This window comes from Macaca fascicularis, chromosome 3 (assembly GCF_037993035.2).
Source record: "Macaca fascicularis isolate 582-1 chromosome 3, T2T-MFA8v1.1".
Classification (NCBI taxonomy): Eukaryota; Metazoa; Chordata; class Mammalia; order Primates; family Cercopithecidae; genus Macaca; species Macaca fascicularis.
Window position 1 is genome coordinate 172,706,195 of NC_088377.1, and position 21,983 is coordinate 172,728,177.

The following is a 21,983-nucleotide window of genomic DNA, read 5'->3' on the forward strand; positions in this document are numbered from 1 at the left end:
GATCCATAGTATTCATTCCACTGTAAGTCTTTGTGTAATGTTTGACAGCTATGATGAATGACTTAAATGTAGTAGGGAGATTTTGATCCCCAGCATATGAGAAATGACTGAGTCAAATTTGTAAAAGTTGAGTAAAAATTACTTGATTTAAAAAAATGAAAATCAGGTGGATTCTGTAACATGAGATTTGCATTAGTGAATATGTGTTTTCATTGAATGAACTGACAAAAATCAATATTTTCTTTAAATTTGCATTTGTAACACTATTCAAATACTTATATATACATCATATTTTGTATATACAAACACACACACACACATTCATACAACAGACACAACAAAAATCTGTAGCTATCTGGGAGTGAGGAAATACCTGACCTACAAGCCCATCTTGGAGGAAATATTAAATCTAATGAGAGGAAAAATACTACAGCTAGTTGAACCTTGACTCAGTCATGCATTCTGACTCATGTTAAATGATTGGATTATGAGTGAGATGAATTTTTTTTATTGACCAACAAGTGGAAAAGGGACATATCAGAGTTCTAGAATGATAATGCAAGTTAAGTTTATAAAAACATAGTCTTGGCCTGGCGTGGTGGCTCACGCCTGTAATCCCAGCACTTTGGGAGGCCAAGGTGGGCGGATCATCTGAGGTCAGGAGTTTGAGGCCAGCCTGTCTAACGTAGTGAAACCCCATTTCTACTAAAAATACAAAAATTAGCCGGGTGTGGTGGTGCACGCCTGCAATCCCAGCTACTTGGGAGGCTGAGGCAGGAGAATTGCTTGAACCCAGGAGGTAGAGGTTGCAGTGAGCCAAGATTGTGCCATTGCACTCCAACCTGGGTGACAGAGCAAGAGTCCATCTCAAACAAATAAACAAAAAAACACACACAGAAACATAGTTTTCAGCTGACTCAGTGCTGCTCCACAAGGAGCAGCTTAAGAAACGAAAACAAAAACAGTCTTCTCCTGTAGGAGCTGAATTAAAAAAACAAATCAAAACAACAAAATAAAACAAAACAAAACAACATAGTCTTCATTTACTACAGATTTTCTTGTAACCAGAAGTGCTACTGGAGGAAGAAACTGACAATTGAATTGAGTTTTCAGGTTTTACTTTGCTTCTCCAGACCTTAAAGACTTTTGATCCCCATTTATCCCTCACTCCACCATTTCCTTCTCATTCCACAATATGTGTCCTTTTTCAGAGACACAGATGGCACTCTTAATCGGAAAAACTGAATTTTCTTGCCTGGTGATGGGAAAACAAATAACGGGGACAAGATAGATTTTAAAAGGCTTTGAAAGTTCCAGGGAAAGGGAGATTCCTGATTTCGTGTGTTGCATTTTCTTCAGAACCCGTTTTCTCTTCTTAATCCTTCTTTATCCTACAAAATTACTTTGTGGTATCTCTTCCCGACATGAGGTGAGGGCAGTACGAGGCATCTGACCTCCACGTGTTGGGAGAAGGCAGGAATACAAGATGATCCTGTGCCTGACGTGATTAAACAGACGCATACACATTTTACAATCACAAATTTTGGAATAAAAAATGATCCTTTAAGAAAAATCTTCTAATTGTTTTCATATAGTTCTCAGTGCCAATCTTGATGAGAATTGATAATTCAAACCGGTAAATATTTACTGCTACCTGCCAAGTTGAATTAAAATAATTCATTTCGTTCTGACAATATTGCACTCTTGAGTAGAGTTACAGAAGAAGAGCAAGTACAGACTCTAAGTTTCCAGTACAATCCAGACAGGACAAGTCTGTTCTCTGTCTCTCTTCCCCAGTTGTCTCCCTCCCTGATAACTGGTAGATAGATAGATAGATAGATAGATAGATAGATAGATAGATAGGGCGGGTGGATGGATACATAGATAGGCAGATGGATGGGTGGGTGGGTGGGTGGATGGATGGATAGATAGATGGATGGATAGATAGATAGATAGATAGATAGATAGATAGATAGATAGATGGATGGATAGGGTGGATGGATGGATGGATAGATGGATAGATAGATAGATAGATAGATAGATAGATAGATAGATAGATAGATGATAGACGATAGCTAGATAGATAGATAGATAGAATGGATGGATAGATAGATAGAGAGATAGAATGGATGGATAGATAGATACAGATAGATGGACAGACAGACAGATAGAGTAGGTGGAAGAAACTTCTTCCTGATTTTGATGTTCTCCCACATATGAAAAAGATGGAGCTTCTGTGATTGACAATAGCTTAAGCAAAGACAGGGAAAGAATATTTATGAGTACAGAAGTTAGGTGATTCTAAGCAGAAAGATGAGAGCCAATTTTGTAATCACACAACATTTTTTAAAAGAGAGGAAGGAGTAGGCCAGGCACAGTGGCTCATGCCTGTAATCCCAGCACTTTGGGAGGCCGATCACGAGGTCAGGAGTTTGTAACCATCCTGGCTAACACTGTGAAACCCCATCTCTACTAAAAGTACAAAAAATTAGCTGGGCATGGTGTCGGGCACCTGTAGTCACAGCTACTCAGGAGGCTGAGGCAGGAGAATGGTGTGAACCCAGGAGGTAGAGCTTGCAGTGAGCCGAGATCGCACCACTGCACTCCAGCCTGGGCAACAGTGCAAGACTCTGTCTCAAAAAAAGAGAAAAAAAAGAGGAAGGAGTAGGTATTGTCGAAGAATTAATGCCCTAAAATAATGCTAAGAAAAAATAGGAACATCTAGAGAGTTAGGAAAGATTTTGGACACCCAAATAACTCCCATTTCTCTTTTGGTATGTCAACATGTTTGAGATTAAACATATAAAAATACAAACAGGTCAGGCGCGGTGGCTCATGCCTGTAATCCTAGCACTTTGGGAGGCAGAGGCAGGTGGATCACAAGGTCAGGAGTTTGAGACCAGCCTGGCCAATATGGTGAAACCCTGTCTCTACTAAAAATACAAAATTTAGTTGGGTGTGGTGGCACATGCCTGTGGTCCCAGCTACTCTGGAGTCTGAGGCAGTAGAATCACTAGAACCCGGGAGGCAGAGGTTGCGGTGAGCCGAGATCGTGCCATTGCACTCCAGCCTGGACAACAGAGTGAGACTCCCTCTCAAAAAAAAAAAAAATACAAATATTGCTCTGATGATGCTATTACAGATCTCCAAAAGCAAAGGAACAAATACCCCATTTACTCCCCACTGACATTGATTATTTTATCCCTGGTTTGTGACCTAAAATGAATTGAGGAACTTACTATATTCAGTTCATTTCTGCCTTCCCTCTAAGTTCCGGGATAAACTTTGAAGTTAATATTTTTTATTAAAGTTTATTTTATCAAAACATTGAATATTTGTAATTTGTAACATATCCTATATATTTTTAATTTATGCAAACTAATAATTTCCTAAAATATGCAATTAATGGTATTCTTAACAGATTCACATATTTTTATGTATTGAAGTACTTATTTATGGAAATCTATCTTTTCTTTATGTATCTTTAAATATTTCATGTGCTTTAATATTTTGCTTTTTTGACAATAAAAATATTTTATTTTGTGGGTTTTTAAAAAGATTTATACTATTGTTTTCCTTTTTTTAACCAACAGCTAAATTTGGAAGTTCTGTCTTATGTTGCAATGACTCTTGTTGGTACAAAAAGTTTATCTTTTGGGGAGCTATAAAGATTTCTTGTCTTTTAAGCCTTATTTACAAAGTTTTTGTCAATTGTTTTATATTGACTTTCTCATTAACTTGCCAGCAATAAGCAAAAATAAAGCTAGGACTGTGTCAAAAAAATTCACTGGCGCACATTCATCCTTCTTCAGCAGGTTTACTCCATAGTGTTCCCCATTCAGCTACTGTGCCGGCCAATGGAAACAGCGAGTCGCTGTCTGAAATGAAGAATAATTGGAAACATGGTGCCCGTTTCTTTTCCTGCAAATAACAATTCATTCATTTAACATTCTTTTGCTGCTCTTGAATTCTGTAGTAGACAGCCCTGTGTTCACTGTTCAGTTGAGGCCCATTTGAGAAAAGCTAACCTTCTAGCCTGCTGTTGACCCTCCAATGGGAAACAGTGACAGTCATCGACGGCTTCTACATAGAGCTAGTGACATGTGGCACTAGCAGCTTCATGTAGGTAAATGGACCTCAGGCTGGAAAATGCTAGGCTGGGAGGGACAGTAATAATGATAAAAGATTAAAATTCTGGCTATTATGATCTCCACTCTCCAAAGAAACAAAGCCCAGAAAGGTTAAATAACTTGCACAAGGTCACTTGGCCAGCAAGCTGTAGAACAGACTGTTTCCAACGTCTTTCTTGTGTACCCTACACAATCTTTTATGGTCACATATGTGATTGATTTTTAAATGTTCCATACACATATAAAAAGATTGGGCCGGGCGCAGTGGCTCATGCCTGTCATCCCAGCACGTTGGGAGGCCAAGGAGGGCGGATCACGAGGTCAGGAGTTTGAGACCAGCCAGGCCAATAGTAAAACCCCATCTAAAAATACAAAAAAAAAAAAAAAAAGCCAGACATGGTGGCGCGTGCCTGTAGTCCCAGCTACTCAGCAGGCTGAGGCAGAAGAATCGCTTGAACCTGGGAGGCAGAGGTTACAGTGAGCCAAGATTGCGCCACTGCACTCCAGCCTGGGTGACAGAGCGAGACTCCATCTCAAAAAAAAAAGATTGCATATTCCCTTTTTGCAAGATATATATGTGGTTTTTATGCTGTTTACTAATCACATACACTCTTATATATGTGTATATAATAAGCCTTTGATGATATCATTATAGTTGTCTATATTCTTGCTTGTTTTCGACTTCATGTTCTATCAAATTCTGAAAGGGATGTATTAAAATCTACCACTATGGTTATAATTTCATCAAATGCTCCTTGTCTTTTGATTTTTATTTTGCACTGTTTTTTAGTGCATAATAGCTGATAACTCGTGTATCTTTGTCATGTTTCTATTCATATCACAGGAAATTGGGCTGGCTGCATAAAAAAGGATACCCACATCATAGTGGCTTAAGTACATGAAGCTGTGTTTGTCTCATATAAAAGATGTTTGGAGGTAGGAAGTCCAGGACTGGAATAGTACCTCTGTGGTCATCTGGAATGCAAGCTACTTCTGTCTTCCTACTCTGTCACCTTTAGTGTGTGGCACCCATATTTCAAGTCATGGTTGCAAGATGGCTCCTGCAGCTCTAGCCATCACATACATATTCCAGACAGGAAGGAGGAAAAAGAGTAAAAATGAGTAATCCAGGTGAGTTAGATTTCAGTAGGCCCCATCCACTAACTTCTGCTTACAACTTACTCTTTTTTGTTTTTTGAGATGGAGTTTCCCTCTTGTCACCCAGGCTGAAGTGCAATGGCGTTATCTCAGCTCATTGCAACCTTTGCCTTCTGGGTTCAAGCGATTCTCCTGCCTGAGCCTCCTGAGTAGCTGGGATTACAGGCACCTGCCACATGCCCAGCCATTTTTTTTTTTTTAATTTTTTTTTTAAATTTTTAGTAGAGACAGGGTTTCACCATGTTGGCCAGGCTGGTCTCAAACTCCTGACCTCAGGTGATCTGCCCGCCTCGGCCTCCCAAAGTGCTGGAATTACAGGCATGAGCCACCTACAATTTATTGTCTACCCGTTACTATAAAAGGAGATGGAAAAATTAACTTAAAAAAAATGTGGACACACTGCTGCTCCAAATTAAATTGAAGTTTTGTTAGCAAGGATGAAGAGGAATGGACATTGTATAAGCATCTAGCAATCTTCGCCACAGTCTGTTCAATCGTTCCAGTCTCTTGTTCCTGTTTAATGCTTCTGGCCTTGAATTTGTTCATATTGGCACTCCTGCTTTTGTTTGTTTTGCTTTTTTCCTTTTTTGTTGTTATTTTTGGCAATCAGCATTCTCAGGTTGAACACTCCTGCTTTTGGAGTTGCCTGACATATATCTGCCCAGTCATTTATTTGCAAACTTTCATAGTCACTTTCTTAGACGTGAATTCCTCAGACATAGCTTAATTTTGTTTTAGCCCAATCTAAAAGTTTGTCTTTTGACAGAGATTCAACTCGTTCACGTTTTCAGTGGTACTTGATATTTTTTATTCTTTCTATTTTATTTTTACTACGTATTATACTTCATTATTGTTTCCTTCCCCCCCCTTTCCTTAGACTTACTGGCTTGATAATTTATAAAAAGTATTTCCTTCTGCTGTTAACGAGAAAGTTTTCTTCTGAAGCACTTGCTTCTCTTATATAAATAAATACCTTTCTTGACTGAATAAGCATATTCCTGTATCTCAGAGATTCACTGTGAATATGTTGAAGAAGAAATACAATTTATTTCTTTACTAGTGAAATAATAAATAAGGTCATGGGCACCATGTAATAATTAAGGAAGATTATTTTCCTCACTTCCTTCAACATCACACTTAGATGGCAACAAATATCTCGCTACTCAGTGAAGCAGGGCTGGAAATGAGCCCTGTCTTGATGGAGCTGCTATGGCCGGCACTTCCCAGATTCCTTTCAGGGTCTACCTATTGAAGCAAGAAGGCCAGCTGTTATCCTGAAATTCTAAAGTCCACGCGGAGAAGAATTATGATCAGTATTCATCCATACATTTCTCTAACTCTACTGAATGCAAAATAAGCTATCAAGAGTGATAAGGCAAATAATTATGACTAATACTGTAATACACTTTGTGGCTTGCTATCTCCATTGCATTTGGTTTTTAAAAGAGACATTATTATTATTATTATTTTGTTGTTGTTTTGAGATGGAGTCTTGTTCTGTCACCAGGCTGGAGTGCAGTGGCGCCATCTCGGCTCACTGCAACCTCTGCCTCCTGGGTTCAAGTGATTCTCCTGCCTCAGCCTCCTGAGTAGCTGGGACTACAGGTGCCCGCCACCACACCCAGCCAATTTTTTGTATTTTTAGTAGAGATGGGGTTTCACCATGGTAGCCAGGATGGTCTTGATCTCCTGTCCTTGTAATCCACCCGCCTTGGCCTCCCAAAATGCTGGGATTACAGGCGTAAGCCACCGCACCTGGCTGGTTCTATTATTTTTAACATTTATTTTTTATGTTTTAGAGACAAGGTCTTGCTCTGTCATCCAGGCTGGAGTACAGTGGCACAACCATAGCTCGCAGCAGTTTGAACTCCTGGTCTCAAGTAATCCTTCCGACTCAGCCTCTTGAAGTGTTGGGATTACAGGCATGAGCCATCACGCCCAGCCAAAAGACTTTTTATGACCTTTTTTCCATGGAAGACTTGAGTTCTACAAAGTTTGTCATAGCTCTGTGAAGAACTCGCATATGAAATGTAGCTCTAGACTACCTGGTGAAATTATTAATCCTTTTCTGATGTATCCTGATGTATGTAATCCTTACATTTACATAAATCTATTGCTTCTGAAAGAAACCTTTTTTCTTTCGTCTGGCTCCAAATTATACCTTCCCCTTCATGCTACAGCAGGACGCGTGTTCCCAAGAGCAATCACAAATCCTAAAATGAAGCAAATGGTGTAAATGTTACCATTTATATAGAAATGTTGCTGTTTTTACCATGAGGAACAATATAAAAGAAGAAACAAATGTTTTATGAAAGCTGTATAAGGCCGGGCACAGTGGCTCACGCCTGTAATCCCAGCACTTTGGGAGACCAAGGCAGGTGGATCACCTGAGGTCAGGAGTTCAAGACCAGCCTGGCCAACATGGTGAAACCCTATCTCTACTAAAAATACAAAAAATTAGCTGGGGGTGGTGGCGGGTGCCTATAATCCCAGCTACTCAGGAGACTGAGGAGGAGAATCACTTGACCCTGAGAGGTGGAAGTTGCAGTGAGCTAAGATCGTACCACTGCACTCCAGCCTGGGCAACAGAGTGAGACTTGGTCTCAAAAAAAAAAAAAAAAAAGAAAAAGAAAAAGAAAGCTGTATAACTTCTATTCAATGTCATTCTAATTTATTTCTTTCTTAAAATTAGTATTTTAGATCCCTTATGGGAATGATTTGGTTACAAACTGGTATACATTTTGATAAATCTTAGAATAATTCCATACAGAAAGCTATTTGTACTCTACAAAAATGTTTATTTATATATATATAATAAATAAATGACTTAGTATGTACAAGAAACTCTCCATCTTGAAGCATTTGTGTTATAATATTTGCCCCTCATGCTCTCCCTCAATATCAAGAGTACAGTGACACCCTTACATGCCTGCCACTCACCATATATTTTGGGGGTAAATGGACAAATAATCAATTCTGCAGTTGGATGTTTTCCCCTTCCCATCACCATTATTTTCCTGCAACTTTTCAAGCAAAGGGAGGAGATCATGGTGTCATAGGAAGATAATAATTAATGTTAAATCCACCACTTCCTCCTCCTCTTAGGTATTTTCTCTCCAGTATTGATTATGAAAGAGTCTTGGCCTCACATCAGCCCTAGAAGAAGTGGGAGAGATTTGAGAGTAAGAAAGAAAAGCATCTGATGAAAATAAAATTATTATAGAAAACTATATATGCATAAGCATGTTATCAGGTTTAAACATTAAAATGTATTGGTATTTAGTATGACTTTAATGTTACTAGCTACTAACATCTATTAAAAATGAGGCTTCAGGCCAGGCACAGTGACTCACCCCTGTAATCTCAGCATTTTGGGAGGCCAAGGCAGGAGGATCATGTGAAGCCAGGAGTTTGAGACCAGCCTGGGCAACATAGGGAGATTCCATCCCTAACAAAAAGAAAAAAAATTAACTGGACTTGATGGCGCACACATTTAGTCCCAGCAACTCGAGAGGCTGAGGCAGGAGTTTGAGACCAGCCTGGCCAACATGGTGAAACCTCATCTCTATTTGGTTTTTTTATTTTTATTTTTTATTTTTTTGAGATGGAGTCTCGTTCTGTCACCCAGTCTGGAGTCCAGTGGCACAATCTCAGCTCACTGCACCCTCCACCTCCCGGGTTCAAGCAGTTCTCCTGTCTCAGCCTCCTGAGTAGCTAGGACTATAGGTGCAAGCCACCACACCCAGCTAATTTTTGTATTTTTAGTAGAGATGGGGTTCCACCATATTGATCAGGCTGGTCTCGAACTCCTGACCTCAGGTGATCCACCTGCCTTGGCCTCCCAAAGTGCTAGGATTACAGGCATGAGCCACCACACCCGGCCCCCATCCCTATTAGAAATACAAAAATTAACCGGTGTAGTGGTGCGTGCATGTAATCCCAGCTACCCGGGAAACTAAGGCAGAAGAATTGCTGGAACCTGGGAGGGGGAGGCTGCAGTGAGCCGAGATCGCACCGTTGCACTCCAGCCTGGGCGACAGAGCGAAACTCCATCTCAAAAAGAAAAAAAAAAAAAAAAAAAGAACATCATAAATATGTTCATCAATAGAGTTCATAGAGTTCAAAACTGGTTTGGATTCAATATGTTGACAAAATGCTTCAAACCTGGATGCCTGTCCTGCAGTTGACACTATATGATTGAACTTGGGGAAAAACAGGTTCCCATAGCATTCAGGAATAGCGTGTGAAAATACTGGAATTGAAAAGCTTCAGAAAGAGAAGACAGTACTTACCGCAGCCAAGCTGTCTCTGTCTAGTTATTTTTACTTTCATGTTATTTGGGCCCAAAGAACTAGATGAGGAATCAGGAGTTTATATAAACAAATCTCTGGAATATACAACTTAGCTTATCCCTTAGCATCTCTATTTTTTCCTCCAGTTGAGTGAGAAGAAACCCTGAGACTAAACCTTATATCTTCTAGAAGCATTTTAAGGAATAACCATGTTTGAAAGATTTCTCTAATGAGTCATATAGAATTCTGTTACTATAGATTGTCTTCTTTGCTAAGAACAAATAGAGAATAAAGACTACAAATAAATGAGTCGTTTAAAGAGTCTGTTTTATAGTGTCACCTTTTTGTGAAATTCCCCGTTATACTGCCACATTGTAATTTTCTTTTTCACTGGCCTGGGCTTAGAGCAATGATCTGCCACTCTCATGTATGAACTATGTGCTGGAGTACAGAAATATACATAATCTTTGCCTAGGGTGTAATTTTAGTGGGCTGACGCAGCAGCACAAGAAAGGCTCTGAAATGCCAGTGGGGTACTCATGCATTGATCTTGACAAATCCTCTGTGATCAATGTGACCATGGCATACCTTGTGACTTTTTTGGTTGGTTTGCTTAAATGTCAGTCAAATTTTAAGGTAATTATGAGGTGAAATGCACTAGGGGACCTACCACACAGTATCAGGCGGATGTGGAGTGGTTTTGCTACTCATATAAAGTGAAATCCTGCAAAATAACACCCTCAAAGGAGCTGAATGTAAAGGAGAAAGGGGAAGACAATATCTTATCATTAAAAATCAATCAGATATTTCCTAAGTGCCTCTTCTGATGACTTCTTACATTTCAGTAGCTAGCAGATCTTGGTTCACAAAATACTTTCACAGACATTATCTTATTTGATCCTCCCAACAACCGGTAAGGTAAGAGAGGCAATCTGAAAATGAGGAAATGGCAACTCTGAGACTTAAGTGCTTTCTGAGGACCTATACTCAGCTTGACGGGGGGTGAGGAGCACTGGAACTGCCCGGGTCTCCAAATACTATGTCCTGTAATCATTCCCTCGTGACCACCCACCATTGTACTCCTTCATTTGGTCCTGTGGAGGAGTCCAAAGAAGTGAAGGCATAAATCTTGCCCTCAGGGAGATTCTGCTCTAGATGAGAGAATGCAAGTTTTCGTAATAAAAGCAACAGAGAATTATTAAATGTTAAACCATATGAAACAGACTACAAATGCAGTAACAGATTATTTTAATTGGAAAATAAGATGCTGTAAATTCTACCCAATGCCCTGAAAAATGTATGTACAGGTGCCTGAGAATAGTGGTCAACTCAATGTTTCTGAAGTTTTCCAGCCAGGCAAGCAATGTTTTCCAGCCAGGCAATCAATGTCTTCCTAGAGAAGTCTCAGGGTTAATTCTTGACTAGGAGAAAAGTCAACAAGCACAATCTTGCCCAGCTCTATGGTGACACATGGTTGCTTCTAAGAGCCAATTCTTGAATCTTTGAATTCTTTTTAGCCTCTGTTGTGCCCCAGACTGAGAACGGGAAGCTTGTGGGAACCAGTCCTGGCCCTGGTACCTCGTTGGGTCCTCTAAACCATCAGTGGAAGCCACTGAGGAAATTGACTGTTCACCTCCTCCTAGTTACCTAATTTGCAAAGGGAGTAAAGAAGAAAGGTTACATTTTTTTTTTTTAAGCTGCCTTGAGGTGGGAGAATGGACACATTTGTTCTCTACTCAGACAGACCATAGACTTCAAGTGTCTGCAGGGACTCTGTGATCACTTTTCTTTCTTTTTTTAGGTTTTTTTTAGAGACGGGGTCACACTATGTGGCTATTCACAGGCACGATCACAGGGCATTACAGCATCAAACTCCTGGGCTCAAGCAATCCTCCCAACTCCGCCCCCCTAGTAGCAGGGACTATAGGTGTGCACCACTGTGCCTGGCTTTATTTTCTAATGTCTTAATGCTCAAACCTAAAATTATCCAAATCCATATTTGTTTCAGATGCAAAATTCTATTCCAAATATCTGTTCTTTGTTTTTTTCAGCAGAGCAAGCCTGTCCTTAGAGACAGCTGCAGGCCAGTCACTGTCTCTCCCTGTCTTTATCTTCCCTGCTGAGTGGCATGTTGCTTGCAAGGCCCCATGGGAACTTCCAAAGCCTTCTATAAATGACTGGCAGTGATGCTTTTTTTTTTTTTTTTGTGAGATGGAGTTTCGTTCTTGTTGCCCAGGCCGGAGTGCAATGGCATGGTCTCGGTTTACTACAACCTCCGCCTCCCGGGTTCAAGCAATTCACCTGTCTCAGCCTCCCGAGTAGCTGGAATTACAGGTGCCTGCCACCACATGCAGCTAATTTTTTTTTTTTTTTTTTTTGGTAATTTTAGTAAAGACGGGGTTTCACCATGTTGGCCAGGCTAGTCTCGAACTCCTGATCTCAGGTGATCTGCCTGCCTTGGCCTCCAAAGTGCTGGGATCACAGGCATGAGCCACCATGCCCACCTAGCAATACGTTTTTAAAGATGCACACGCCCAGCCAGGTTCACCAGTATTATGGATGTTTCCGTGTAGTCTTCTCCAAAATGCTAATTTGCCGACGTGTCCAAGGGAATAGGCCAACACGGATGGATCTACTGTAGAACCTGCCTGCCGTCAGGGAAGAGTCAACATGGCAGAGACATGCTGGCAGAAACTGTGCTGGAGTTGCCCGAGCATTGATGCTTCCGAGAGGAAGACAGGGTGACGGAAGAAATCAGATCAGAGTTCAGAATGCAACCATAATGCTTTGTAAATGTAAGCCTGCACCTTGCAGGTACTGTCAATGCCACTACCAACATCACTCACTTACATCACGCCCTTGAGACCAGATGTGAACAAATTCTCTGACACCTAAGCTTAAGCACGTGACTGGTACCACTGGACAATCGATGTTCTCAAAGATGCATCTTTTAAATTACTTTCCCTAGGGGCTGGGCACGGTGGCTCACGCTCGTAATCCCGGCACTTTAGGAGGCTGAGGTGAGTGGATCACCTGAGGTCAGGAGTTTGAGACCAGTCTGGCCAACACGGTGAAATCCCATCTCTACTGAAAGTACAAAAAAAAAAACTTAACCAGACATGGTGGCACATGCCTGTAATCCCAGCTACTCGGGAGGCTGAGGTTGGAGAATCGCTTGAACCTGGGAGGCGGAGGTTGCAGTGAGTTGAGATCGCACCGCTGCACTCCAGCCTGGGCAACAGAGCGAGACTCCGTCTCGAAAAAAAAAAAGAAAAAATGACTCTCCCAGGAGTAGAAATGGATTTATGCTGAGTCACCCAAGCTTTCATTTCATCCAGGGGTTGTGAGCATAGATTCTGGAACCAGCTGTCACATACTAGCTCTGTGACCTTAGGAAAATTACCTAAAAATTCTGCATGCCTTCAATTCCCGTGTGTGAAATGGTGATAATTATACCAGCTACCCCATAAAGTTGTCTTGAGGCTTAGAGATGTAAAGAGCTTAGAACATGGCCTAGCACATATTTTGTACCATATAAGTGGCATTTTCATTTGTTCGTCTCATATTAATTTAAAACTTCTGCGGGCCGGGTGTGGTGGTGCACGCCTGTAATCCCAGCACTTTGGGAGGCCGAGGCGGGCAGATCACAAAGTCAAGAGATTGAGACCCTCCTGGCCAACATGGTGAAACCCCGTCTTTACTAAAAAACAAAAATTAGCTGGGCATGGTAGCACATGCCTGTAATCCCAGCTATCAGGAGGCTGAGACAGGAGAATCACTTGAACCCAGAAGGTGGAGGTTGCAGCGAGCTGAAATCATGTCACTGCACTCCAGCCTGGGTGACAGAGTGAGACTCCGGCTCAAAAACAAACAAACAAACAAACAAAAACCTCTGTTCTGACCACGTATGGGTAGCTCATGCCAGTAATCCCAGCAGTTTGGGAGGCCGAAGTGGGAAGATTGCTTGAGGCCAGGAGTTCAAGACCAGCCTGGGCAACATAGCAAGACACTGTCTCTATAAAAAATAATTTAAAAAATGAGCTGGGCGTGGTAGCACACGCCTGTAGCCCCAGCTACTCAGGAGGCCGACGTGGGAGGATTGCTTGAGACCAGGAGATCACGGCTGCAGTGATTGAAAAAAAAAAAATTAAAACAAAACCTTTGCTCTGGACACTGCTAGGTATTGAGAGGTAAAGACAAATAACATGCAGTAGGTTCCCTCAGTGGGCTTATGGTCTGTAAGTTACTGTTTTATTTACTTTGCCTAGCATACCAGTTACAAAGTACTCAATAAATGTTTCTGAATGTACCATTGTCTTGTGGAAACAGGCAAGCATACCAATAATTTCAATGAAATGACAGGATAGAACTGTGCCTGGCCCATAGTGAGTGCCTGGAACCATATAAGCATTAGCTATCTTCATTATGAGTTTAGTAGAATAAATGCCGAGATTGAGTGTGCGGGCTGAAGGTTGAGGGTGAGGAGGTAGAAGTGCACTCAGGGAAGTCTTCCAAGAGGCAGTATCATTGAGCTTAGTTTTGATCAGCGTGTAGGCGTCAGCCAGTAAGAGAAGAGGGCTAAGTGTGTTCCAGGCAGAAGGAACATTGTGTGCAGAGTTAGAGAGGCGTGAAATAGCACAATACATTCAGGGAACTCCGAGTAGGCAAGGAGGACTGGAGCGCCATCCTTATTGTGACATCCAGCATGCATTTGTTAAATGAGTATTTGAGATTAGAAGCTGTGGGATGAAACAAAACAAATGAGACATTGCTTGTGTTAGTCTGGCCTTCAGCATTAAACTAAATAAGCAGTCATGGACAAAGTGGCCAGGGGATTTGTTCAGTGTCATACTTGCCCTGGTACAAATGCTGTATAGTTTCCTACCGCACGGTCAGCCTCTTCTTGTCCTCTGCTAGAGGAAGTAAATTCACCTCATTTGTCTGTTTTTTTTTTTTTTTCAAAACAACTGAGATAAATTACAATAAAGTTGAGGAGACTGTAGTGTAGGTGAAGATGTTTTTGCATAGTACATATTGCTCTAGACCAGAGGTCAGCAAACTATGGCCTGAGGGCCAAATCTGATCCACCACCTGTTTTTGTAATTAAGTTTCATTGGAATACAGCCATGCTCATTTGTATACAGATTGTCTATGGCTGCTTTAGTGCTATAACAGCAGAGTGAGGTAGTTGTGACAGAGACTATACAGACTGCAAAGCCTAAAATATTTTCTGGCTGGCCCTTTACAGAAAGTGTTTGCCAGTCCTAGGCTGGGTGTGGTGGCTCACGCCTGTAACCTCAGCACTTTGGGAGGCTGAGGTGGGGGGATCACTTGAGTCCAGGATTTCAAGACCAGAGTCCAGGAGTTCGAGGCCACCCTGGCCGACAGGACGAAACCCCGTCTCTACTAAAAGTACATGCAAAAAAAGTAGCCAGGCATGGTGGTGCATGCTTGTAGTCCCAGCTACTTGGGAGGCTGAGGCAGGAAAATTTCTTGAACCCAGAAGGTGGAGGTTGCAGTGAGCCAAGATTGCACCACTGCACCCCAGCCTGGGTGACAGAGTGAGACTGTGGCTCAAAACAAAGAGAAAGAAAGTGAGTGTTTGCCAATCCTCACTCTAGATTCATCTCTTCTAATCTGATAAATAACAACCACCTAAATATTTAAAACAAGGTATTCAGTTGGTTTAGAGTCAATGTGGTAAACAATAGATTATCGAATTTTTAAAATTCACCATTAAGGAGAGAGAAGATTGTACATATGTCACCCATAAAGTATGCAATAAACATGAATAAATAAATAAGTATAGTTTCTACGATTGGCTTTGGAATTTGGCTCTGAGCTTCCTAGCCACAGGGGGCGGGGGGAGAAGATAATTGGTCATCTGTATTAGTTACCTGTTACTTTATAACAAACCATCTTAAAATTACATGGCATACAACAGCTACCAGTCACTATTTCTTGAGTCTGTGAATTGGCTGAGAGGTTCTGCTGATCTGGGCTGGGCCCAGCTGATTGTGGTGGGCTTGTTCACACATTTGTGATCAGCTCGTGTGTTTGCTTGGAGCTGGCTGGTCTAAAATGGCTTCAGCTGGAGTGGCTCATCTCGACTCCACAGGATGTCACATCCTCCAGCAGGCTAGCCTGGACTTGTTCACACAGCAGTGGCAGGTTTCAGGAGAGAGCCGAGGCACACACTTGAGGCTTAGGCTTGGAATCGGAACACCATTATTTCAATTACATTATAGTGGCCAAAGCCAGCCAAAAGGCAGGCCCAGACTCAAGGAATGTGGAAACAGACTCCAGCTCTTGATGGGAGGAGCTGCAGAGTCACATTGCAAGGGGCAGGGAAACAGGAGGGACAGAATTGAGGCCATGTTTGAAATCACAAACAATCAATCATCATCTAAAACAGCGTGTATTCCAACCACAGAATTTTAAAAGTCATCTCTGTGGTCTGAATACATCAGTCTATTCGGCCCCACCCACAGATATGAATCATCAGTGTCTTCAACTCAGAGGACCACTGTCTTCTGGCTAATGACAGATACAGAGGAGGGGTAGAAAGAAGCCTGTTGGAAATGTGTGCATATCACATGAGACCCAGACTCATATTCAAATACCACTTGATGAATTTCACCAGGGAATCAGACTCAGTTGTAATGGGTTAAACGGATATGGAAAACCATTGTCACAGATGTAAGCAATAACTCAACTAAACATCAGCTTTTGAGACTAAAGCCTAAACAGACCTACAATATTCTGACTGATTCCCGTTTGCCTCCACTTTCATCATTGGGTGGTGGTAAAATTGATCACTGTATTCAAAGATCATATCACTATCTATGGATATGGATGTGATTGAAATGACAGATATGGGAGAATTTTTTTAACTCACTAGCCATGTAATGATTTTTTAAAAAATTTATTGCTAGAAAATCTTCACTATTACCAAACTTGTCTCAATAAATGATGTTATGTATAAATAGCAACAGTGAGGTCAGAAGACCTCCTTAGCAATTCTTTTCCTGGTATGATACGGCTGTCTGTAAGAAGAGAGTAAACATAGATAGCTCTTGCTTCTTACAGTATTTCAGAATCCCCCTAAAGGTCTTTTATATTAAAAAACAAACAAAAAAAGCAAAACTCCCAAACCACCCAGACAAACCCACCCAGCCTAGGTATGAGAATGTTCTTTCTGGCCCAGAGCCAGTCAGGGTCCTTAGCTTTGTTTGCAAGACGCCAATGCCTTTATACTCAAACTTCGTGGAGCTGCCACCATACTTCTGTAGTAATAGCAGTAGTGAGTGGGGAGGTACACGACGGAATTTAGGGAACTATTAGACGCCTGTTGACTCAGACATCAGGACCAGCTGTGAATGGAAATATCTTTCAACTTAGATATAATGAGAAGGAACAGAGCTGTTGATGTTGTTGAGGAGGTGGAAACAAAACCTTCAGGATGCTTGAAGATAACTGGTTTCTAGGAGGGCTGGGGGCAATAGGGCTGTCTTAGGAAGAACAAATGATGCTTCCAAAATTTGAGTGCAGAAAATCAGAAGTTAACCTTGGGTGGGTCACAAGGTTAAATGTAATGAAGGCTAAGTGTGACAAGGCTAAATGACATAACATATATAAAATACCTGGTGGGTTGCTTAGAGGACTAGACCTCAAAAATGTTGGTTCCCTCCCTCTCTCTGGATCCCCCACCACCTTAAGGATTTCTTAAAAAACGGAAAACCTGCCAGCCAGCTGCCACTGGAAAGATGTCAAGTAGGATAAGCCGCTGATAGGTGGTAACAACAAAATCCACATCCAGGTGGATGGAGCGGGGGATGTCACCTCTCCTGCCCCTCCCCTAATTACAAGTTGGAGAAAGCATCAGGGCATTCCTTCCTTCCTGCAGAGGAAGTATATGTTTTCTCTCAGACCTACCTTGGCATTCCTTAATGTCTTAGAGAAGCAGATGACCCCGGCTGAGCAAGACAGTCAGCAGAACAGCAGCCCTTGATGCTGCAATTGGAAATTTCCATTCTTTGCTTGCAGCTCTGAAAAAAAAAAAAAAAAAAAAAAATCTAAAGAGCCCAGTAGCTGGGAAATTTCCATGATGGAAAATTTTAACATATTCTTTAGCTCTAAACTATGCAGGTTTATAGAGACTATTTTTTTTTCTTTTGGTAATTTTCTTCTTTAACAATAATTTATGATCATTGTAACACTACAGCTGTGGGAATAAGGAGAACAAAATGAGTTGGAGGGGAATGGGTATGGTTTAGGCTAGTGGGAGGCTGTGCTATCTACTTGTGTGACCACCCAAATAATAGAAATGCAGATTGCTATAAGACCCACTGGTTGGGAATTCATCCAAAATAGAGAGAGCTTGCCCTGGAGCACTGCAGAGAAATCTGTGTAGAGACTGCTAGTGGAAAATGGATGGCTACCAACTTCAGACCAGGACATAGTGAGTTCTACTGCTGGAAAAAGCAACTCAGGCAGGTCCCTTAGACCACTGCTATTTAAGCTTAAAAATGCATACAAATCACCTGGGAACCTTGTTGAGCTACAGATTCTGATTCAATAGCCCTGGAGTGAGGACTGAGACTCTGTGCCCCCAGGTGACGCTGATGCTGCCTTTCTGAGGACCACGCTGTGACTAGCTAGGCCATAGACAGCAGGTCTTCATCAGTGTAAGGTCAGCTCGCCTTGGGTAGCAAAACACTGCCTAAGGGCGGCTGGAGGTGAGCCCCCGTGGGGTTGTTTGCTCAGGTTACAAAGCTAAGGTCTAAAAGTAGAACTGGATGTCTTCTGGAGAGCTGCTCCATGCAAGTCTGGATAAAGTGGATCTCTTGAGATGTGGGAATGCGAGCAGTTGCCAGAAGGCTGCTTACTCCAGCAGATTCAAATTGGGGGCTTCTAGAAATCAATGCCTTTCCAGAGAAACTCGTGCATCAAGCTGGCGAAGATTCCTAAGCTGGTCCTGATTTCTGAGTGATTCTCCAGTGTTGTGGCGTATGAGTGAAACACCAATGAACCAGCTCCAAATACTGAGGGAAAACTGTTGGTCAGGATGATGTGAAGGAGAGAAGGAGTCCAGAGAATAAATTACTTCCACCCTAGCTAGAATAGCTGCCTCACTTTTATTGAGATAAAATAAAAAGGAAATTGAAGAATTTTCCATTTACTTAAGTTATCTTGCCTTCATGTTACCAATTTTACAAGGAGAGAGAAAGATAAAAATTTGTGGCATCTTCATTATAGGATGTTACCTCCAATTGGTCTGTAATGTATCTGCTGTATATATTTTCTTTTCTTCTTTCTTTTGCTTTTTTGAGATGGAGTCTCGCTCTACCGCCCAGGCTGGAGTGCAGTGGTGCAATCTCGGCTCACTGCGACTTCTGTCTCCCAGATTCGCGCAATTCTCGTGCCTCAGTCTCCCAAGCAGCCGGGACTACAGGCAGCTGCCACCATGCCTGACTTTTTTTTTTTTTTTTTTTTTTTTGTATTGTAGTAGAGATGGGTTTTCACCATGTTTCCCAAGGTGGTCTCGAACTCCTAAGCTCAGGCAATCTGCCCTCCTCGGCCTGCCAAAGTGCTAGGATTGCAGGTGTGAGCCACTGTGCCTGGCCTGCTGTATGTGTGTGTTTGTGTATATATATACATATATATATATTTTGTCCTTTTTTTTGAGATGGAGTCTCGCCCTGTCACCCAGGCTGGAGAGCAATGGCGCGATCTCGGCTCACTGTAACCTCCACCTCCGGGCTTCAAACAATTCTCCTGCCTCAGCCTCCCGAGTAGCTGGGATTACGGGCACCCACCACCACACCACGCTAATTTTTGTACTTTTAGTAGAGACAGGGTTTCACCAGGTTGGCCGGGCCGGTCTCGAACTCCTAACTTCATGATCCACCTGCCTTGGCCTCCCAAACTGCTGGGATTACAGACGTGAGCCACTGCGCCCAACCTCCTGTGTATGTTTTTAAAGCAACATTTGTCCTGTGTTTTTTGTCTTCCATTCACTTGAGTTTTGGATGGGTTGTTACTACTACCCAAAGTACACACAGGAGCATATGAAGAAAAGGAGGGATATTATGAAAATGTGATGTTGAAATCAGTGTAACAAGCATGGAATTAATTTGACTATATAATAAAAAGTATTAAAATATATATTGGAAGTAAATACGTATTCTAATATGCTAACTTCCATATAATAGTTACAAAATTTAAATGGCTTACAGAATTGTTTAGGGATTTGGACCTCCAGAGATTGGTTAATGTTTTCCCTTGCAAAAATCTTCACTGTGGAGTCAAGGTATGATTCAGCAAGGAAACAGTCTTCCTGATTACTTATGTAAGGAGATCAGTTTTTTTTTTTTCTTACTATATGTCTTGATGAGCAATTATTTATTTAGGAACCGTCTTACAACCTATAGCCAATCAAATGGAATTTACTAAATCCAAAGTCACATTTTAAAAAATTATTATTATTATTATTTAAGATGGAATCTCACTCTGTTGCCCAGGCTGGAGTGCAGTGGCGTGATCTCAGCTCACTGCAACCTCCGCCTCCCGGATTCAAGCTATTCTTCTGCCTCAGCCTCCTGGAGTAGCTGGGACTTTTTTTTCTGGGGAAAAAAAAAGCTAGAAAAAGAAATAATCTAGGTAATTTTATGTCATGTGAATTTCACCTCAATAATTTTGAAAAAGGGCCAGGTAGGTGCGCACCACCATACCTGGCTAATTTTTGTATTTTTGTATTTTAGTAGAGATGAGGTTTCACCATGTTGGCCAGGCTGGTCTCGAATTCCTGACCTCGCGATCCGCCCACCTCAGCCTCCCAAAGTGCTGGGATTATAGGCGTGAACCACCACGCCCGGCTAAAAATTATTATTTTTGAGACAGGCTGAGATTTAGTGGCACCATCATGGCTCACAGCAGCCTCAACTCCCCAACCCCCACCACCTGCCCACGATGCCCAGCTAATTTTAAAAATTTTTAAATTTTTGTACAGATGTGGTTTCCTTATGTTGTTCAGGGTAGTGACAAACTCCTGGGCTCAAGCAAACCTTCCACCTCAGCCTCCCAAAATGCTGGGATTACAAGCATGAACCACAGCACCAGGCCCTTTTTCAAAATTATTGAGGTGCAATTCACATAACATAAAATTACTTAGGTTGTTTCTTTCTCTTGCTTTTTTTTTTTTTTTTTTTTTTTTTTTTTTTTTTTTTTTCCAGAAACAGGGTCTCATTTTGTTGCCCAGGCTGGTCTTGAACTCCTGGGCTCAAACAGTCCTCTCCCCGCCGTCCCCCTCAGCCTCTCAAAGTGCTGGGAATATAGGCATGAGCCACTGTGCCCAGGCAATTGCCTATCTTAAAGTGAACAATTCAGAGACATTTAGTATATTTACAACATTGTACAACCACCACTTGTATCTGGTTCCAAAACGTTTGACTCATACCCAGAGGAAACCCCATGTCCATTAAGCAATTGCTTCCAATTTCCCCCTGCAGCCCCTGGCAACCACCAACCTACTTTCTGACTTTGTGAATTTACCTATTCAGGATATTTCCTATGAATGGACTCATACTATATGTGGCCCTTTGTAAAGTCACATCTTCTTAATAAGCATCATAATTATAAAATCTAATGTTAATGAGTGCATATAACAGATGAGATATTTAATCCTGACAAGCTTATAAATGGGTACCATTATTAGATAGACAAGAAAACTAGATTTTAGCTTAAATCAATACATTAAATTCATATGCTTGGGATCCATACATACGGCCAGCTAATAACCTTCTTTGGCCAGACCCAGTTACTTTAGTGCTTTTTCCAAATGCCACAGCCACATCTCAATTTTCATTTCCCTTATCACAAACAGATGGATAGATACTCCTTCTCAAGTTTAACAACTTCACAGAGCTTGATTCAAATACTGAATGTGTTGTTAGTTGCTTACAGCTGCTATTTTTCTAGCCGTGCACTAAGTCCAGGCAAACTCTTTTGAAGAGCTCATTAAAACTCCTAAAATAAAGTCTTAGAAGCAGGTGCATTCATTAGCTGAAATGCAGACGATTATGTTAATATCGCATTCAGGTGACAAATTTAAAGGCATCAAATCATGAAGGATAAAAGGATTTTCAAAGCTAAAGTTAACTTCTCCCTTTGTAGGGATCTTTGTTCTGGTAAGCATGTGACTGACTACAGCTGTCAACATCGGCACCTCCAAAGTTATCTCGCAAAACAAAGGTGTTTTGCAGTATCATACTTCTTTTACAATTTCCTGGGTCTCTATTGAAGAAAACAAAGGTAAGGAATTACCTACAAACCTGGTGCTATTTTTCAAATAGGAGATATGGCACCCCATTTACAATTTATCGTCAGATTGGTCTCAGGGGAA

At 41.5% G+C, this 21,983-nt stretch overlaps 1 protein-coding gene and 1 long non-coding RNA gene across 3 annotated transcripts in view; one reads left to right on the plus strand and one right to left on the minus strand.

Annotated features, from left to right (window-relative positions):
* The window catches only part of MKLN1 (muskelin 1), a 377,314-nt gene that overhangs the window by 61,164 nt on the left and 294,167 nt on the right, over window positions 1-21,983 (plus strand). The gene's annotated exons all lie outside the window — the stretch shown is intronic.
* LOC135969794 (uncharacterized) lies at window positions 1,367-17,589 on the minus strand. Of its 2 annotated transcripts, none has more exons than XR_010585198.2 (3): window positions 17,516-17,589; window positions 8,642-8,736; window positions 1,367-1,498 (listed from the first exon to the last, which is right to left on the minus strand). It is a non-coding gene; the product is annotated as an uncharacterized lncRNA (long non-coding RNA). The 2 variants fall into 2 exon arrangements; XR_012432867.1 differs by lacking the exon at window positions 1,367-1,498 and adding an exon at window positions 8,229-8,444.